General features: G+C 40.3%; 2 long non-coding RNA genes across 2 annotated transcripts; one reads left to right on the top strand and one right to left on the bottom strand.

Annotated features, from left to right (window-relative positions):
- Positions 1 to 9830: 9830 nt before the first annotated feature.
- LOC139566360 (uncharacterized) lies at positions 9831 to 11265 on the bottom strand. Its single transcript, XR_011673089.1, has 2 exons — positions 10849 to 11265; positions 9831 to 10328 (listed from the first exon to the last, which is right to left on the bottom strand). It is a non-coding gene; the product is annotated as an uncharacterized lncRNA (long non-coding RNA).
- Positions 11266 to 11390: 125 nt separating this feature from the next.
- On the top strand, positions 11391 to 12613 carry LOC139566361 (uncharacterized). The gene is made up of 2 exons (XR_011673090.1): positions 11391 to 11530; positions 11697 to 12613. It is a non-coding gene; the product is annotated as an uncharacterized lncRNA (long non-coding RNA).
- The last annotated feature ends 8245 nt before the right edge of the window (positions 12614 to 20858 follow it).

The following is a 20858-nucleotide window of genomic DNA, read 5'->3' as shown; positions in this document are numbered from 1 at the left end:
TGCACATGGGGACAAAGATCGTACTTTTTGGAGAAATATCCTCTGGTCTGATGAAACAAAAATATAACTATTTGGCAAAAATGACCATTGTTATGTTTGGAGGAAAAAGGGGGAGGCTTGCAAGCCGAAGAACACCATCCCAACCGTGAAGCACAGGGGTGGCAGCATCATGTTGTGGGGGTGCTTTGCTGCAGGAGGGACCGGTGAACTTCACAAAATAGATGGCATCATGAGGGAGGAAAATTGTGGATATATTGAAGCAACATCTCAAGACGTCAGTCAGGAAGTTAGAGCTTGGTCGCAAATGGGTCTTCCAAATGGACAATGACACCAAGCATACTTCCAAAGTTGTGGCAAAATGGCTTAAGGACAACAAAGTCAAGGTATTGGAGTGGCCATCACAAAGCCCTGACCTCCAATCCTATAGAATTTGTGGGCAGAACTGAAAAAGCGTGTGCGAGCAAGGAGGCCTACAAACCTGACTCAGTTACACCAGCTCTGTCAGGGGGAATGGGCTAAAATTCACCCAACTTATTGCGGGAAGCTTGTGGAAGGCAACCCAAAATGTTTGACCCGTGTTAAACAATTTAAAGGCAATGCTACCAAATACTAATTGAGTGTATGTAAACTTCTGACCCACTGGGAATGTGATGAAAGAAATAAAAGCTGAAATAAGTCATTCTCTCTACTACTATTATGACATTTCACATTCTTAAAATAAATTGGTGATCCTAACTGACCTAAAACAGGGCATTTTTACTTGGATTAAATGTCAGGAATGGTGAAAAACTGAGTTTAAATGTATTTGGCTAAGGTATTTTGTAAACTTCCGACTTCAACTGTATCTCTCTCTCTATTTGTTTCTATTCCTGTGTCTCTCTCGCTCTTCTCTTTCTCCCTTTTTGTTTCTTATACACAGCAGGTGTGTGTTTTCCTATAGAGTGGTGTTTTGCATAACTGTTGAACCTCACTGCTCCTGACACTTTAAGACTTCAGTGTTAGCAGCATTGGGTCCAGTCTGCTCACTCCTCTCAGAAACACAGATTATGACGATGAAGACGATGAAGATGATATCACTGATTCCACTGCTGATCATACTGGGGTTCCTGACTCAGGGTGAGATACTCTCAGCATCTCTCCCTATGGTCTACTGGTTTTAACAGGTTTTAATGGGCTGTACATGTTTGAAAATTGAAAACTTTTTCAATGCCTTTTATATGGATTTCTAAGACAACTCAAAGCTAATTTCTCCGTTTCAATTTCAGAGTCATCTGCACAACGTGTCCTGAATCAAGCTGATGAATCTAAGTCAGTTCATCTGGGAGACAGCGTGTCTATCAAAGCTGTTGCAAGTTCAACCGGCATTGATGATGACATGAGCTGGTACCTGATGAAACCTGGACAGGCTCCTAAACTCCTCATCTATACAGTAAAAACCCTTCAGTCTGGAACACCATCTAGATTCAGTGGCATTAGATCAGGTACTGAGTACACTCTTAAAATCACTGGTGTCCAAGCTGAAGATGCAGGAGATTACTATGGTATGGGTTATTATGGCAGCTTGGTGTTCACACAGTGATTTAGAGTCATACAAAAACCTCCCTCAGTCAGACTGCACAGAGTCTGAACTGCTGCAGCTGGGACCTAATGCAGGTGCTGAGGGACAACAGATTATGACATTGAAAGCTGGTCCGCTGAACACAGAATTGAGATCCTCACACAGCATTAGATAGTCCCACACCAGGACAATGTTACTCTGGTTACTCACGACAGGATCATAGTTCACCCCCAACCACCTCCTCTACACAGACATAACCATTACTTCACCTCCATATAGAAACCACCACTTCACTACCACACCATTGACCTTCAGCTCTGGAATGTTCAGATAGAAATACATTGTGTCAGACATCATTATCTGTCAAAAAGAACATGGAGAGTTAGCTTTATTCATTACATTTATATCGTTCATGTTCTAAATGTTTCACCTCACTGAATGCAGCCCTGATTTGCATGGACAGGGTGGGATGGTTTTGCTTCTCCCAGAATAGAGTAGTTCTGTCCCCAGGGGGTCAGACAGACAGAGAGAGAGAGAGCGAGACAGAGACAGAGAGACAGAGAGAAGGAGACAGAGAGACAAAGAGAGAGAGAGACAGAGAGAGAGACAGAGAGAGAGAGAGAGACAGAGAGAGAGAGAGAGACAGAGAGAGAGAGAGACAGAGAGAGAGAGACAGAGAGAGAGAGAGAGACAGAGAGAGAGAGAGAGAGAGAGAGAGAGACAGACGAGAGAGAGAGAGAGAGAGAGAGAGAGAGAGAGAGAGAGAGAGAGAGAGAGAGAGAGAGAGAGAGAGAGAGAGAGAGAGAGAGAGAGAGAGAGAGAGAGAGAGAGAGAGAGAGAGAGAGAGAGAGAGAGAGAGAGAGAGAGAGAGAGAGAGAGAGAGAGAGAGAGAGAGAGCATGAAACAGCAGAACACACATACAACAAACAGTCACTACAGAACACATGACACACATAACCAACCCATAAAGTAAAGTTTAACATCCATATATGGCCAGCTATGTAAACTTTAACATGGATTTATCCTGTAATAGATGTGGTTTAATTGATACATACATTTTTGTCTTCTTCTAATGCCTCTTAAGGGGAAAGTAATCTAAAAGTATCTGAATGTAATCAGATTACATTACTGAGTTTGGGTAATCCAAAACTTACGTTACTGATTACAATTTTGGACAGGTAATTATTAACTGTTAGAAAGTAACCTACCCAACCCTGGATAAGATATTGTGTAAAATAATGAATTTTAAGAATGTATCTGCACTGTATTTTTGTTAACTAGCTAGTCAGACATTTTTATAGGAATTGATTGCATTCATTTTTCAAATTAACTTCCATTTAAACAATACAGTCAATCCACAGCCAGACACTGTCTTAAATCAGTTGATGATGGGACTTAGACAAGTTGTAAATGCAACAAGTACTGATATTCCGTCATATAATAGAACTCTCAGCTTTCCAAGAAAACAACAATTTAGACATTTATGGTCTGTTTACATATATTTTAGAGGCTACTTACAGAAAATTTGTTTAAACCCCATATAAACTGTATTTATGATTATCTGACAATATTTTAGGTTGACAATAATTCTATTACCTAATTTCCGATATTTCACATGCCTTACTTTTATTTTCCTACATAAGTAAAATCAGGATTATACCTCATTCCAATTAGGCTGGTTGGATTTCTCCTTGACCACAATGGCTGCCATTTTCATCCCATTCTGGAACTTTGAGGGTTGATGACATAGGCCCTCTAGTAATTTAATAGGATCTCTATGGCTAGGTTGAATATGGGAAGTATAAGACAATGAAGTAATTCCATGCGGAAGCATTCGAAAATAAACAAATTAATGGGAGCAGCTCCTTTGGAAACTACTAGCGCCATTTGTAACTAGCAACGCTGGTCCCATGAATTTCAAAGAGTGATGCGATATTAGAATCCTCTTGTCTTTACCTGTATATTTTGAATGAAGCTCTATGGTCGCGCCACCTGTCATGGTTCCACCTGTCACCAGAGGGCAGCAGAGACCGTCCTAGAGACATTAATGACACTCAGGTGTGTCCTATTACTCATGATGATCTCCCTGTTAAAAGAGGTGTGTTTTCTGGTTTCCTTTGCAGAAGCTTGAATTGTTTACTCTGTGTGGTTGGTTCCTGAGTGAGTTTGTGAGATTTTATTGTTTTTCCAGTGTTACTGTGATCCTTTGGCTACCGGTTATCAGTAAAGTATTTGTTTATACCTAACCACTGATTCCTCATCTGGTCTCTTCTCTGCACCTGGGTCCCACGTCACACCACCCTCCTCAGATAGGATATAAACACATCATAAGCCAAGGCAAAGAAAATTAGAACTGCAGGAAACTAGGAACTAGCAAACAGCCTCATTGGAAAATGTGTAGAATAACATGAGATTAGCTTTAAAAACACTGATGTTTCTCTCTGCTCCATGGCAAATGTGGTAGCATAATTATAAGATTGTTATGTTTGCACCAAATGGTTGTTTTATGAACTAGAGTAAGGCCTTGGTCTGGCAACTGTTATAGATGGTTTCCACTCTAGCTTCTTGTAGTTAGTCTGGACGTATGGTTAAGGAAATGGGATTTGCTGGAGCTGACAATGGCTTGGTGATAAAAACCTAAAGCTGGCATTCCATAGACAAGATGTGGTGTGTGTGACCCGAGACAGAGATAGCCTGGAAGACTTTAGAACAATGTCTCATTGTCTCATCCTGGCACCTGGGAAACTAAGCCGGGGTTTGGGGTAAGACAAAATCCCGTTAAGATAACCAGGAAATGGACCATGGTAGCTTTTGGGAAGTTGGAACAGGATGACTAAACATTTTTAGGTCCTATTTAAGGTCTCTGTTTTTTAATTATCAGTTAGACTCTCGGTCGACGGTTTCATTATTGTACTAATTAATCGATATTGAATGAAGATTGTTTGAATAAATTACAAAGTGTCTCTCACTTGAATAGAATATTCCACCACACAATAAAGGGCCTTGCAAAAGTTTTCAGGACCCTTGGATTTCTTCACATTTTATTGTAATGCACAGTGGGATTAAATTTAATGAAACCGTTTTTTTTCAACAATCTACACAAAATACTCCAATGTCAAAGTACAAGAACATTTTTATATTTTTCTAAAGATTAATACAAATGTTAAAACTAAAATATTATCGTTGCATAACTATTCCGCTCACTGAGTCAATACATGTTAGAAACACCTTTGACATCGATTACAGCTTTGAGTCTTCTTGGGTAAGTCTCTGAGAAGCATTCCACACCTGAATTGTGCAATATTTTCAATTTTTTCTTTACAAAATTCTCAAAGCTCTATCAAGATGTTGGGGATCATGGCTATACAGCAATTTTCAAAACTTGCCAAAGATTTTCAAGCAGATTTAAGTCAAAACTGTAACTTGGGCATTCAGGAACATTCATTGTCTTCTGGGTAAGCAATTCCAGTGTAGATTTGGCCTCGTGTTGTAGGTTATTGTCCTGCTGAAAGGTGAATTTCTCTCCCAGTCTCTGGTGTAAAGCAGACTGAATCAGGTTTTCCTTTAGGATTTTACCTGTCCTTAGCTCCATTCCGCTTCTTTGTATCCTGAAAAACTCTCCAATATTTGCCAATGACAAGCATACCCATACCATGATGCAGCCACCACCATGCTTGAAAAATAGGAGGCAGTTACTCAGTGATGTGTTGGATTTGCTCCAAACATAAGGCTTTAGGCCAAAAAGTGTATTCCTTTTCTGTGTCTTATACAGTATTACTTTAGTCCCTTGTTACATAGAAGATGCATATTCTGCATATTTGTATTCTTTTCAATCTGTCATTAATGTCACTGTTGTGATTCACTAGAATGTTGTTGATCCTTTCTAGTTTTCTCCCATCATAGCCATTAAACTCTGTAGACTGTAGAATCACCAATGGCCTCATGGTGACATCCCTGGGCAGTTTCATTCCTTTCCTGCAGCTCAGTTCAGAAGGACAACTGTATCTTTGAGGGGTCTGGGTGGCTTAATACATAATTCACAGCATAATTATTAACTTTGACCTTGCTTAATGAGATATATAATGTCTGATCTGTTATTGTTACTCCCTTCTTGACGAGGCTTTCGATAACCTCCCTGGTCTTTGTAGTCGAATCTGTGGATGAAATTCAATACTTGACTAATGGGCCATAGAGCTGGGTGGCAGGTAGCCTAGTACTTAAGAGTGTTGGGCCAGTAACCGAAACGTCACTGGTTTGAATCCCATAGCCGACTAGGTGAATAATTTGTTGATGTACCCTTGAGCAAGGCACTTAACACTAAATGTTCCTGTAAGTCACTCTGAAAAATAGCAGCTGCTAAATGACTAATATGTAACATGTAAATGTATGTAAGGGGGACAGAGGAAGGGTTAATCATTAAAAAATAATGTCAACTTCTATTTTTTCAGAGTGAGTGCATGTCACTTTTTATGTGATTTGTTAAGCCCAATTTAACTCCTGAACTAATTTAAGCTCGACTAAGTAAAGGTGCTGAATACTTATGCAACGACTCTATTTTAGTTATGAATTTTTCTTAAAGAAAATATGATTTTTCATTCAGACATTACAGAATATTTTGTATAGATTGTTGACAAAAATGACAAATCAATTTTAATCCCAATTTGTAACAATAAAATGTGAAAAGTCATGAAGGCAGTCAAATTCCACGTGACTGTTTAGTCATTGTAATTAGGCTTCTCTAAGCTCTGATGCTGCTGATCATTAGTAGCCTACCAAACTTGCTAACTGCCTGGTACTCAGCACTCTATTGTCCTTGTAATCACTCTAACATCAATCTAATCAAACACGTCACGAGAGCCCATGAGCTCATGTTGCGCAACCTTTCTGTTGGCTATGCAATTGCGTGAGAAAACAGAGTGATGGCCTCTATTAAAAAGAGGAGGATCCCATCAGCTTTCTATAGGCTATGCCTACCATATTTATTTCTCAACTTTACTAATATTAAGCACATTGCTTCTCTTTACAACAGGAGTATAGCCTACCTGGCTGGCAGGAAAATGAACCACAGGAAAGCGTTTTTGTTATTTAAGTGCATAGATGACATCTATTTTATTCCCGCTGCCCATGTTTCTAGACACGTCCATGATAATTGTCCTTTCTAAATCAAAACAAATTTCACAGATATATTATTTAGTATATGTAAAGACAAGATTAAATCAAGACTAGTCTGATGGGTGACAATATTAACCTATCACTTGTGAATTATGTATTATCACTATATGCCCATCATAAGGCAAGAAACAATACATTTTTAAAAAACTTTTTCGAATCGCACACCTCATGTAGCCTATACCATAGGCCTATATGTTTTGATAAGGTTTGTATCACAACTAAAGTGGACAAATAACTTCTTAAAATTAAGCACATTAATCCGCTATGCAATGGGTGTAGAGCCAGACTGGCATACATAAGCAGCGTGTGAGTTTTAATTTTGGGGTAGATCATTTTCACCATAAAAATATACCTTTGAAATAAAAGCATTACATGGATAATCGCATTTGCGGTCACTTTTAATAAGGGTGTTTTCCCGCTAATGGAACATTTGTGCTTATAGCCTACTGCCATGTGTACATTGCTGCGCTTTTAACGTGAACAAATAGCCAAATAGTTTATCAACATTTATAGCTAAATGTTCTGATCTGTTGCGTAAAAAAGCCACATTGCGTAAAAAAGTGTTTTTGATGCTAGTGGTTGTATTAATTTGGGATCTATCGCATCCCACAACTGTCCAAGACTATGTTTGGAATATTTATTTCTCGCATGGAATAGAATAGGTCAACTTTTGCACTACGGGGGATAGTAGATTGACATAGGCTAGTGCTTTTGCTGTTCGTTAGTCCTACTCATCTTGTGGGCTGACGAAAGTAAATGTGGACAGTTCTTCCAATTTATTCAATATGCAACTCAGAATTGGAGGGTTCTGAGTTGCGTCCCCAATGTGTCTGTCTTCACTTGTAGCCTGTGAGAAAGACCAGATCACATAATGGAGAGCCATGTGAGTGAGAGGTGCTTCAGAGCGCGTAGCACCCAAGGAGAAGGGCACAACGCAGCACTCCGGGCCAAGGGCACAATGGCCACGGGCCGCAAAAGGCATGGCTTTTTTGGGGAGTGCATTATGGCCACACACAGGGGATGCTGCCGTGAAATTCGAAGCATTATCAAGTGCTTGTCAAATTGTGAATGAGAGATTGATAAAGTGTGTACGGCATGTACACCTAGAATGTGTTGTTTGAACAGGTAGGCGATTTACTACCACCTGCAGTTATGAAATGTTTGCTCCCGAGTATATTTCATTGGCTGATCCCTCCTGATGACCTGGATGGAATTATGTGATCTTTCCCTAACCCTTAGGATTCCCCACCCTGTTGAGTCCTCTCTCCTCCCTCTTCGTCTCCTTCTCAAAACCCATTGGAAGAAAAACCAGAGGTCCCTCCCCTCTGACCTTCTCCTCCAATGGGTTTTGAGAAGGAGGCGAGGAGAGAGGACATGAGGAGTATTCAATTGAGATCTTCCCTTCGCAGAAACTGGTTTTCTCCATCTAGAATTCACTATCATACTCTGGTCTGAACTGAACTTCAGCATGACACCACTTTACCACAAGAGGGTGCCATCAACCTGAAAATATCAGAGAAATTGATAAACAGGTACCATTACATTTTGTGAAGTCTAATATTCAGACAATTAACATTTGAGGAATGGTATACCAGTGGGAGGTTCATCCTGAAATCAAATGGAATTTGGACTCAGCTTAACATAAGACTATGTAGATATAATGGAGGTATAATATAATAATGTCTGACAAACTTTGATTTTGGGGTGTTATCATAGTTATCATCCTTTAAATGAAATTCTCCTTAGGATGGAATGACTCACGGCTAACAGCAAAATATCAGATATGAGAGTTATAAGTCACTCTCTCACTCTCTGTCTTTCTCTCTATCTGTCTCTCTCTCTCCTTCCCCTTTCTCTGTTTCACACACCCAGCAGCCTATAGAGTGGTGTTTTGCATAGCTGTTGAGATCTCACTGGTCCAGACACTTTAAGACTTCAGTGTTAGCAGCATTGGGTTCAGTCTGTTCAGTCTTCTCAGAGACATAGATTATGATGATGATGAAGATGAGGATGATGATGATATCACTGATTCCACTGCTGATCACGCTGGGGTTCCTGACTCAGGGTGAGAACGTCTCTGACCTTTCTGAACGGTCGTATTAAGACAGCATCTGTTAAGAAACAGAGAAGATTTGAGTACAGTAGTTTTCTACTGTTTGTACAAGTTTCCGATGCCTTTATTTAGATTATTGTGACTAATCAAATATTATTATCCACTGTTTAATTTCAGAGTCATCTGCAAATAATTTCCTGAATCAAGCTGATGAATCAAAGTCTGTTAGTCTGGGAAAGACTGTGTCTCTCAGTGCTACAGGAGGTTCAGGTATTGGTGATGATATGAGCTGGTACCTGCTGAAACCTGGACAGGCTCCTAAACTCCTCATCTATTCAGTAAAAACCCTTCAGTCTGGAACACCATCTAGATTCAGTGGCAGTAGATCAGGTACTGAGTACACTCTTACAATCACTGATGTCAAAGCTGAAGATGCAGGAGATTACTATGGTATGGGTGTATATAGCGGCCCAGTGTTCACACAGTGATTTAGAGTCGTACAAAAACCTCCCTCAGACTGCACAGAGACTGTACTGCTGCAGCTGGGACCTACTGCAGGTGTTGAGGAACAACAGACTATGATATGAAACACTGGTTCACTGAACACACAACTCAGGTCCTGGTTATATGACATCACCAAGCATAAATAACCACTACTTTACCACAAATGGTCAGATAATGTGGTTCCCAGAATAGAGCACCTCTGTTCCCAGATATTCATAACCACCACTTTACCCCCATACTGAACATCTGGTTACAACTCACAAATGAATCTCAAATACACCAACTAGTTTAGTGACGATCAAAACTAACAACTATATTCCATAACCTCGTCCCATGTCTATAATGGTCAGATGATGTGGTTCTGCTCCTGTCCCCAGGTATTCACTGTCCCAAGGGGGTCTACCCCCTACCCTCCCTCCCTCACCCCCGTCCAACCTTCTAATGTTCATTTTGTTACAGAGCAGTTTAGTCTTTGTTTAACAACCACAAGTCCACAGATATTCACTTCTATTTCTTTACATAATAAAAATCAGGGACACCTTGTTTGACATTAATACAAAGTATTTTATTAGGTTAACATTTCCAATCTAAAAGCAAAATCAATAAAACACAGGTACAGATTTAAAGATGCAGAATCCCAGATTGATGACCAGAGCTGAAGCTCTAGATAGATATTTAGAATGATAGAATGACAGATAGGTGTTCTCTGTGTACAGGGTGTCTACTGGGAGCAGTGGTGTGGCTCCAGTGTGTGAGTGACGGGGGTCTGGTCCTTTAGGGTGGCCTCACAGGTGACTGAGCCAGCCTTCCTCCACTGGTCAGTGGGGAGGGTGAGGCTGCTGCTCCAGCTGTAGTGGCCGTCCTTCTCCAGGACCTCCAGGCTCTGGCTGCCCTGCAAGGCCCCCCCGGCCCCCAGCCTCCAACCCAGCTTCCAGCCCCCCGGGAAGCCCCTGTTGGCCAGGCACACTAGGGCCACATTACCCTGGTCCTGCTCCTCACCAGAGAGGAGTAGGACGGTCAGGGAGGGACGTACCACACCCACTAGGAGAGAGGAGATGAGGGGGAAAGAGAGATGACATGTAAGGGTTAAACTGGACAAGAACCTTGAAGAACGTTCAGCAACTTTAATATGAAGAAACAAATATGATATTCGTATTGTATAAAATAGTCTGTGAACATGGCAAGTTATATATACATATATTTTACACACTCTTTTCCTTCCCTCCACTATCATCGATGAAGCATGACCACACACTACATTCAGTGATGCATTAAAGTACAGTACAGAAATATAACTTACATGCTTACAATATAAAATGTTTAATAATGCTGCTGTACTGTTTTTGTGTATTTAAAGACATCGAACACATCAAAGTATTATTTTTTGGTATATGAAGTTTTTGTCCTTGAATGATCATTAGAGTATGTGGAAACATCGCAAACTATCAGAATCAGATAAATTAAACATTCACAACTACAACCTTTTCTGAATAATTACTTTTGTGACTTTATAAATGTTCAATTGATTGTATTATAAAAAGGATAAATCTCTTGTACTTACAGTCAACGATGAGTTTGGTGCCGCCACCGAAAGTCCACCACAGTGATACAGACTCATTGAAGAGCCGTACAACAACCTCCTGCTCTTTACACACACCAGTAACTCTCTACACAACACACATTCAACCCTACCACTGATTGTCTGTCAAAAACACCACATACATGTCATAACTTTCAAATTCATTTAGTTTGATATTTTAGATTATAACTTTTTGCTGATTTCCCCCCTGACTATAAAATATAAATGTTGGAGATGTGTAATATCTCTGACAAACTCACTAAGTACAAGAAGGCAGCCATATAGAATCTAAATACACTAGGGCTGAATGAAAACACTTACATGTAAATAAATACTATGGTAAATTCCAGGCCTTCCACAGATTTAGGTCAGCTATTTCCTTCCATGTTTAATAATATTATTGTGTTGCAGTAACAGTTTCGTCATCTGTCCTGAGGGAGGGTATTTCCATAGAGGAGGTGATTTGCATTAACAGCTCAGGCTTCAGTGCTCTGGGAGTGTTTATAGCCCTGAGAGTTTCAGACATCATGACTGAGATCTGTCTTGACACATTATCATCGTTGGGCCCAGTCTGTTGTCTTCTCAGAGCCACAGATGATGATGAACATGATGAAGATGTTATCACTGATTCCACTGCTGATCACACTGGGGTTCCTGACTCAGGGTGAGAAAGTCTGCTCTCTGACCTTTCTGAACTGCCGTCTTCAGAGAGCATCTGTTAAGAAGCAGAGAAGTTTTGAGAAGCCTCTCTGATACTGCTTGTACATGGTGAGAGATTACAGTTATTTTATATGGATTCTGTTGACTTGTTCTCCACCTCTCATTTCCAGAATCGTCTGCTGGAGTTGTGACTCAGTCTCCTACTGTCAAGTCTGTTAGTCTGGGAGAGACTGTATATCTGAGCTGCATAGCCAGCAAGGGGGTGGATGATGACCTGAGCTGGTACCTGCAGAAACCTGGACAGTCCCCTCAACTCCTCTTCTATAAAATAAGTCGACGTCAGTCTGAAACTCCTGGTCATTTCAGTAGCAGTGGAGCGGAACCAGATTTTACTCTGACCATCAGTGTAGTCCAGGCTGAGGATGTTGGAGATTACTACTGCATGGGTTCGTACACTGATGAGAACACACAGTGATTTAGAGTCGTACAAAAACCTCCCTCAGTCAGACTTCTCAGAAACTGTACTGCTGCAGCTGGGATCTGAAACAGGTGCTGAGGGACAACAGACTATGACATGAAACACTGAACACAGACTTAAGATCCTCACACAGCATTAGACAGTCCCACACCAGGACAATGTTACGCTGGTTACTCATGACAGGATCATAGTTCACCCAACCACCTCCTCTACACAAACATAACCATAACTTCACCTCTGGAATGTTCAGATATAAATTAATTGTGTAGAACAGACATCATTATTTGCCAAAAAGAACATGTGGTGTTAGCTCTATTCATTGCATTTCTATCTTTAATCTTCTAAATATTTCACCTCACTGAATGCAGCCCTGATTTACATGGTCAGGTTGGGATGGTTTTGCTTCTCCCAGAATAGAGAAGGGGGTCAGGGGGTCTGTCTGACCCCAGGGAGTCAGACAGACAGACAGACAGAGAGAGAGAGAGAGAGAGAGAGAGAGAGAGAGAGAGAGAGAGAGAGAGAGAGAGAGAGAGAGAGAGAGAGAGAGAGAGAGAGAGAGAGAGAGAGAGAGAGAGAGAGAGAGAGAGAGAGAGAGAGAAGGAGAGAGAAGGAGACAGAGACAGAGAGAGAGAGAGAGAGAGAGAGAGAGAGAGAGAGAGAGAGAGAGAGAGAGAGATAGAGAGAAGGAGAGAGAGAGAGAGAGAGAGAGAGAGAGAGAGAGAGAGAGAGAGAGAGATGCCAATAAAGCCCCTTGAATTGAATTGAATTGAATTGAATTGAATTGAATTGAATTGAATTGAATTGAATTGAGAGAGAGAGAGAGAGAGAGAGAGAGAGAGAGAGAGAGAGAGAGAGAGAGAGAGAGACAGAGACCGAGAGAGAGAGAGAGAGAGACAGAGAGAGAGACAGAGAGATAGAGAGAGAGAGAAGGAGAGAGAGAGAGAGAGAGAGAGAGAGAGAGAGAGAGAGAGAGAGAGAGAGAGAGAGAGAGAGAGAGAGAGAGAGAGAGAGAGAGAGAGAGAGAGAGAGAGAAGGAGAGAGAGAGAGAGAGAGACCACAGCACCACCAACCTCAATGCCCACCACAGCCAGCGCAGCACAGACCACCCCAGCCCAGCTTCAGAGCCACCCAGATGAGGCCTACCACCCCCCTCCTCCCCACCGCAGACCCACACCTGGAGGAGCCACAGCCCAGCAGGCAGAGCTACGCACAGGCTGTGAGAGGAGCAACTGGCCCAGCCCCCACCAACCAAATGAGTGACATTAAACAAATGCTGAGTCTACTATGCTCACATGTGATGGGCCGAGGGTCATGGTAAGATGAGCACAAGAACTCCACCATTCTCACACTACATCCACCCAAGTGGCATGACACAAATTCTATCTTAAATGATAAACAAATCACATTTGCAAAATAAGAGTTTACTTTAATTGAAAAATCCTATTTTAATGGTTCTTCTTGGATTGTGAGTGTTTGTCTCATTTTGAAAGGTAAAGAAAAGAGAAAAAAAAAAGTTATGAAGTCTTTTTACGTTGCATGTTGGAATATACAAGGATTGAAGTCCTCTGCTTTTGGGCTAAAGAGCAGAAACCCAGACTTCCTGAAAGAAATTGATGATGTTGATATTTTAGTACTACAGGAAACATGGTGCAGAGGTGATGTTTCCACTGGCTGTCCACTAGGTTATAGGGAGATAATCATACCATCCACTAAATTAAAAGGAATCAAACAGGGCAGAGACTCAGGGGGAATGCTAATATGGTATAAATCTGAACTAATTAATTCAATCGAATTGATCAAAACAGGAGAATTCTTTATCTGGTTAAAAATCAACAAGGAGGCTATCTTGACAGATAAAAACGTCTTCCTCTGTGCCACATACATTCCCCCCTCAGAGTCACCCTACTTCAACGAAGAGAGCTTCTCCATTCTAGAGGGAGAGATTAGTCACTTTCAGGCCCAAGGCAACGTACTGGTCTGTGGAGACCTGAATGCTAGAATAGCAGAAGAACAAGACACTATTAACAGTCATGGGGATAAACACCTACCAGGAAGCAATAACCTTTCCCTCCCCACATACCCCCACAGAAACAACTATGACAAAGTGAAAAACAAAAATGGATTACAGCTCCTGAGGCTCTGTCGAACACTGGGTCTGTACATAGTCAATGGCAGGCTGAGAGGAGACTCTTTTGGTAGGTACACCTACAGCTCATCCCTTGGCAGCAGCACTGTAGACTACTTCCTCACCGACCTAAACCCAGAGTCTCTCAGAGCCTTCACAGTCAGCCCACTAACACCTCTCTCAGACCACAGTAAAATCACAGTGTATCTGAGAAGAGCAGAACCCAACCATGAAGCATCATGGCCCAATAAATTACATGGTACTAAACAAGCCTATAGATGGAGTGCAAACAGTACAGACATCTACCAAAAAGCAATTAGTAGCCAAAAAATACAATCTCTCCTGGACAACTTTTTAGCCTTAACATTCTCCTTCAGCAATGAAGGTGTAAATTTGGCCGTTAGGAACATAAACTTTATATTTGACAAATTAGCCTCCTTGGCTAATCTAAAGAAGCATAAGAGCAAACCAAAAATAACAGATAATGAAAAATGGTTTGATAATGATTGCAAAAATCTAAGAAAGTCATTGAGAAATATATCTAATCAAAAACACAGAGAACCAGACAACAAAAATATACGCCTTCAATATGGGGAAACACTGAAGCAATACAAACGCACCCTAAGAACAAAAAAGGAACAGCACATTAGAAATCAGCTGGATGGAATTGAGGAATCCATAGAATCAAACCACTTCTGGGAGAATTGGAATAAATTAAACAAACCTCATCATGAGGAGTTGGCTATCCAAAATGGGGATATGTGGAGAAATCACTTTGCAAACCTCTACAGCAATATAACAAAGAGCCCAGAACAAAAAGATATACAAGAAAAATTACAAATCCTTGAATTAGCAGTCAAAGACTATCAGAATCCTGTGGATACCCCAATTACAGAAGAAGAATTATTGGAAAAAATATGCAATCTCCAACCCAAAAAGGCCTGTGGTGCTGATGGGATTTTAAATGAAATGATCAAATATACAGACCACAAATTCAAATTGGCTATACTCAAACTCTTCAACATTATCCTCACTGCAGGTATTTTCCCCGATATTTGGAACCAGGGACTGATCACACCAATCTATAAAAATGGAGACAAATTTGACCCAAATAATTACAGAGGAATATGCGTTAACAGCAACTTGGGGAAAATTCTCTGCAGTATTATAAATAGCAGACTACATCATTTCCTTGACGAACACAACGTCCTGAGCAGAAGCCAGATTGGATTTCAAAAAAATTATCGTACAACAGACCACATTTACACCCTCCACACTCTAATTGATAAACAAGTTAACCAAAACAAAGGCAAAATCTACTCGTGTTTTGTAGATTTCAAGAAAGCATTTGATTCAATTTGGCACGAAGGTCTTTTTTATAAACTAATAGAAAGTGGTATTGGAGGGAAAACATATGATTTTATTAAATCAATGTACACTAAAAACAAATGTGCGGTTAAAATTGGCAACAAGCAAACAGACTTCTTCTCTCAGGGGCGGGGAGTGAAACAGGGCTGCCCAATAAGTCCAACATTATTTAACATCTACATGAATGAATTGGCAAAAACATTAGAAGAATCGACAGCACCTGGTATCACCCTACACAACACTGAAATCAAGTGTCTGCTGTACGCAGATGACCTGGTGCTGCTGTCTCCCACTAAAGAGGGGTTACAGCAACACCTAGATCATCTTCACAGGTTCTGTCAGACTTGGGCTCTGACCGTTAATCTAAAAAAAACAAATATAATGATATTCCAAAAAAGGTCCGGAAATAAGGATGACAAATATAAATTCTATTTGGACACAGTTCTATTAGAACACACCAAAAACTACACATATCTAGGACTAAATATCAGCAACACAGGTAGCTTTCACATGGCTGTGAATGAGCTGAGAGACAAAGCAAGAAGAGCATTCTATGCCATTAAAAGGAACATCAAAATTGAAATTCCAATTAGAATCTGGCTCAAAATTTTTCAATCAGTTATAGAACCAATTGCTCTATATGGCAGTGAAGTATGGGGTCCACTCTCTAATAATGAATTTACTAAATGGGACAAACATCCAATTGAAGTATTGCATGCAGAGTTTTGCAAGACTGTATTGCAAGTACAAAGAAAAACTCCAAATAACGCATGTAGGGCAGAATTGGGCCAATATCCCCTCCTCATTCGAATAGAAAAAAGAGCCATCAAATTTTACAACCATCTAAAAACAAGTGACCCTAAAACATTCCATCACACAGCTCTACAATGTCAAGAGATGAAACCAGAGAAGAGTCCCCTCAGCCAGCTGGTTCTGAGGCTCAGTTCACCAACCCAAACCAACCCCATAGAGCCTCGGGACAGCCCTCAGAAAATCTGGCCCAACCAAATCATCACAAAACAAAAAGAAAAATATATAACCTATTGGAAAGACACCACAAAAAAATCAAAGTAAACTTCAATGCTATTTGGCTCTAAACAGACAGTACATGGTGGCAGACTATCTGACCACTGTGACTGATAGAAAACTGAGGAAAACATTGACTAGGTACAGACTCAGTGAGCACAGTCTGGCTATAGAGACCGGTCGTCACAGACAAACCTGGCTGCCCAGGGAGGACAGGCTGTGCTCACTCTGCTCCAGGGGAGAGGTAGAGACAGAAGTGCATTTCCTACTACACTGTGACAAATACTCAGACCTAAGAGCATATTTCTTTCCCAAAATTATAATTCAATACAAAGAATTTGAAACTATAAAAGATGAAGAAAAATTCAAATATTTGTTGGGTGAAAAGCCAAAATGTGCAGTTTTGGCAGCCAAATATGTGTCCTCCTGCCACAGCCTGAGGGACAGCCAGTGAAAAATGCAAAGTAATGTTGATAATATTTCCCATTTAGCTTAGTTTTGTTTTGTCTTTCGTACCAGGTCATGTGTCTTCTCAGTCATGTTGACACTGGTCTACTACTGTTGCTTTAATGTATTGTTGTTCTGATTAATATTGTTGTTGTAGCTGTTATTAATGGTAATCCCATGTCCACTACTACTATTATTATTGCTGTTAGTCCCACCATTTATTTATATATAAATATATATATATTTTGTGTATATATATACATATATATTTTATTTAAATTTTTCGATATGTATACTTTGACAATGTAAGTAATAATAACTTGCCATGTCAATAAAGTCAATTGAATTGAGAGAGAGAGAGAGAGAGAGAGAGAGAGAGAGATAGAGAGATAGAGAGAGAGAGAGAGAGAGAGAGAGAGAGAGAGAGAGAGAGAGAGAGAGAGAGAGAGAGAGAGAGAGAGAGAGAGAGAGAGAGAGAGAGAGAGAGAGAGAGAGACAGAGAGATAGAGAGAGAGAGAGAGAGAGAGAGAGAGAGAGAGAGAGAGAGAGAGAGAGAGAGAGAGAGAGAGAGAGAGAGAGAGAGAGAGAGAGAGAGAGAGAGAGAGAGACCCATATTTATGCTTATTTATTTTAACTTGTGTGCTTTAACCATTTGTACATTGTTACAACACTGTATATATATAATATAACATTTGTAATGTCTTTATTGTTTTGAAACTTCTGTATGTGTAATGTTTACTGTTAATTTGTATTGTTTATTTCACTTTTGTATAATATCTACCTCACTTGCTTTGGCAATGTTAACACATGTTTCCCATGCCAATAAAGCCCCTTGAATTGAATTGAATTGAAATTGAATTGAGAGAGAGAGAGAGAGAGAGAGAGACAGAGACAGAGAGAGGGTAAAACGTTCCACTGCAATAGTGAAGGTGTAAACTTGGCAGTAGAAAATCTTAACAGTATATTTGACCTCTCAGCTTCCCTATCAAATCTAAAAATCTCAAATAGAAAACCGAAGAAAATGAACAACAATGACAAATGGTTTGATAAAGAATGCAAAAATCTAAGAAATAAATTGAGAAACCTGTCCAACCAAAAACATAGAGACCCGGAAAACCTGAGTCTATGCCTTCACTATGGTGAATCACTAAAACAATACAGAAATACACTACGGAAAAAGAAGGAACAGCACGTCAGAAATCAGCTCAATGTAATTGAAGAATCCATAGACTCTAACCAATTCTGGGAAAATTGGAAAACACTAAACAAACAACAACACGAAGAATTATCTATCCAAAATGGAGATGTATGGGTAAACCACTTCTCCAATCTTTTTGGCTCTATAACAAAGAATAAAGAGCAAAAACATATACATGATCAAATACAAATCCTAGAATCAACTATTAAAGACTACCAGAACCCACTGGATTCTCCAATTACCTTGAATGAGTTACAGGACAAAATAAAAACCCTCCAACCCAAAAAGGCCTGTGGTGTTGATGGTATCCTTAATGAAATGATCAAATATACAGACAACAAATTCCAATTGGCTATATTAAAACTCTTTAACATCGTCCTTAGCTCTGGCATCTTCCCCAATATTTGGAACCAAGGACTGATCACCCCAATCCACAAAAGTGGAGACAAATTTGACCCCAATAACTACCGTGGAATATGCGTCAACAGTAACCTTGGGAAAATACTCTGCATTATCATTAACAGCAGACTCGTACATTTCCTCAATGAAAACAATGTACTGAGCAAATGTCAAATTGGCTTTTTACCAAATTACCGTACAACAGACCATGTATTCACCCTACACACCCTAATTGACAACCAAACAAACCAAAACAAAGGCAAAGTCTTCTCATGCTTTGTTGATTTCAAAAAAGCCTTCGACTCTATTTGGCATGAGAGTCTGCTATACAAATTGATGGAAAGTGGTGTTGGGGGTAAAACATACGACATTATAAAATCCATGTACACAAACAACAAGTGTGAGGTTAAAATTGGCAAAAAACACACACATTTCTTCTCACAGGGTCGTGGGGTGAGACAGGGATGCAGCTTAAGCCCCACCCTCTTCAACATATATATCAACGAATTGGCGCGGGCACTAGAACAGTCTGCAGCACCCGGTCTCACCCTACTAGAATCCGAAGTCAAATGTCTACTGTTTGCTGATGATCTGGTGCTTCTGTCACCAACCAAGGAGGGCCTACAACAGCACCTAGATCTTCTGCACAGATTCTGTCAGACCTGGGCCCTGACAGTAAATCTCAGTAAGACCAAAATAATGGTGTTCCAAAAAAGGTCCAGTCGCCAGGACCACAAATTCCATCTAGACACCGTTGCCCTAGAGCACACAAAAAACTATACATACCTCGGCCTAAACATCAGCACCACAGGTAGCTTCCACAGAGCTGTGAACGATCTGAGAGACAAGGCAAGAAGGGCATTCTATGCCATCAAAAGGAACATAAATTTCAACATACCAATTAGGATCTGGCTAAAAATACTTGAATCAGTCATAGAGCCCATTGCCCTTTATGGTTGTGAGGTCTGGGGTCCGCTCACCAACCAAGATTTCACAAAATGGGACAAACACCAAATTGAGACTCTGCATGCAGAATTCTGCAAAAATATCCTCCGTGTACAACGTAGAACACCAAATAATGCATGCAGAGCAGAATTAGGCCGATACCCACTAATTATCAAAATCCAGAAAAGAGCCGTTAAATTCTACAACCACCTAAAAGGAAGCGATTCCCAAACCTTCCATAACAAAGCCATCACCTACAGAGAGATGAACCTGGAGAAGAGTCCCCTAAGCAAGCTGGTCCTAGGGCTCTGTTCACAAACACAAACACACCCCACAGAGCCCCAGGACAACAGCACAATTAGACCCAACCAAATCATGAGAAAACAAAAAGATAATTACTTGACACATTGGAAAGAATTAACAAAAAAACAGAGCAAACTAGAATGCTATTTGGCCCTAAACAGAGAGTACACAGTGGCAGAATACCTGACCACTGTGACTGACCCAAACTTAAGGAAAGCTTTGACTATGTACAGACTCAGTGAGCATAGCCTTGCTATTGAGAAAGGCCGCCGTAGGCAGACATGGCTCTCAAGAGAAGACAGGCTATGTGCTCACTGCCCACAAAATGAGGTGGAAACTGAGCTGCACTTCCTAACCTCCTGCCCAATGTATGACCATATTAGAGAGACATATTTCCCTCAGATTACACAGATCCACAAAGAATTTGAAAACAAATCCAATTTTGATAAACTCCCATATCTACTGGGTGAAATTCCACAGTGTGCCATCACAGCAGCAAGATTTGTGACCTGTTGCCACAAGAAAAGGGCAACCAGTGAAGAACAAACACCATTGTAAATACAACCCATATTTATTCTTATTTATTTTAACTTGTGTGCTTTAACCATTTGTACATTGTTACAACACAGTATATATATAATATGACATTTGTAATGTCTTTCTTGTTTTGAAACTTCTGTATGTGTAATGTTTACTGTTAATTTGTATTGTTTATTTCACTTTTGTGTATTATCTACCTCACTTGCTTTGGCAATGTTAACACATGTTTCCCATGCCAATAAAGCCCCTTGAATTGAATTGAATTGAGAGAGAGACAGAGAGAGAGAGATAGAGAGAGAGCGAGAGATAGAGAGAGAGAGAAGGAGACCGAGTATGAAACAGCAGAACACACATTCAACAAATATTCACTACAGGACAGCTGTCATACTGTTGCTTACTCACATTAGGAAGAGAAATATAGATCTGACAAAGAACTGGATCTAGCTGTAACTACATTTCCATTTGTTGTCACAGTAAATAAATAAGTCAACTAATCCATCATG

Source organism: Salvelinus alpinus, chromosome 38 (genome assembly GCF_045679555.1).
Source record: "Salvelinus alpinus chromosome 38, SLU_Salpinus.1, whole genome shotgun sequence".
NCBI classification, from domain to species: domain Eukaryota; kingdom Metazoa; phylum Chordata; class Actinopteri; order Salmoniformes; family Salmonidae; genus Salvelinus; species Salvelinus alpinus.
Note: the sequence above shows the minus strand (reverse complement) of the source record. Positions and strands in the feature narration are given on the sequence as shown.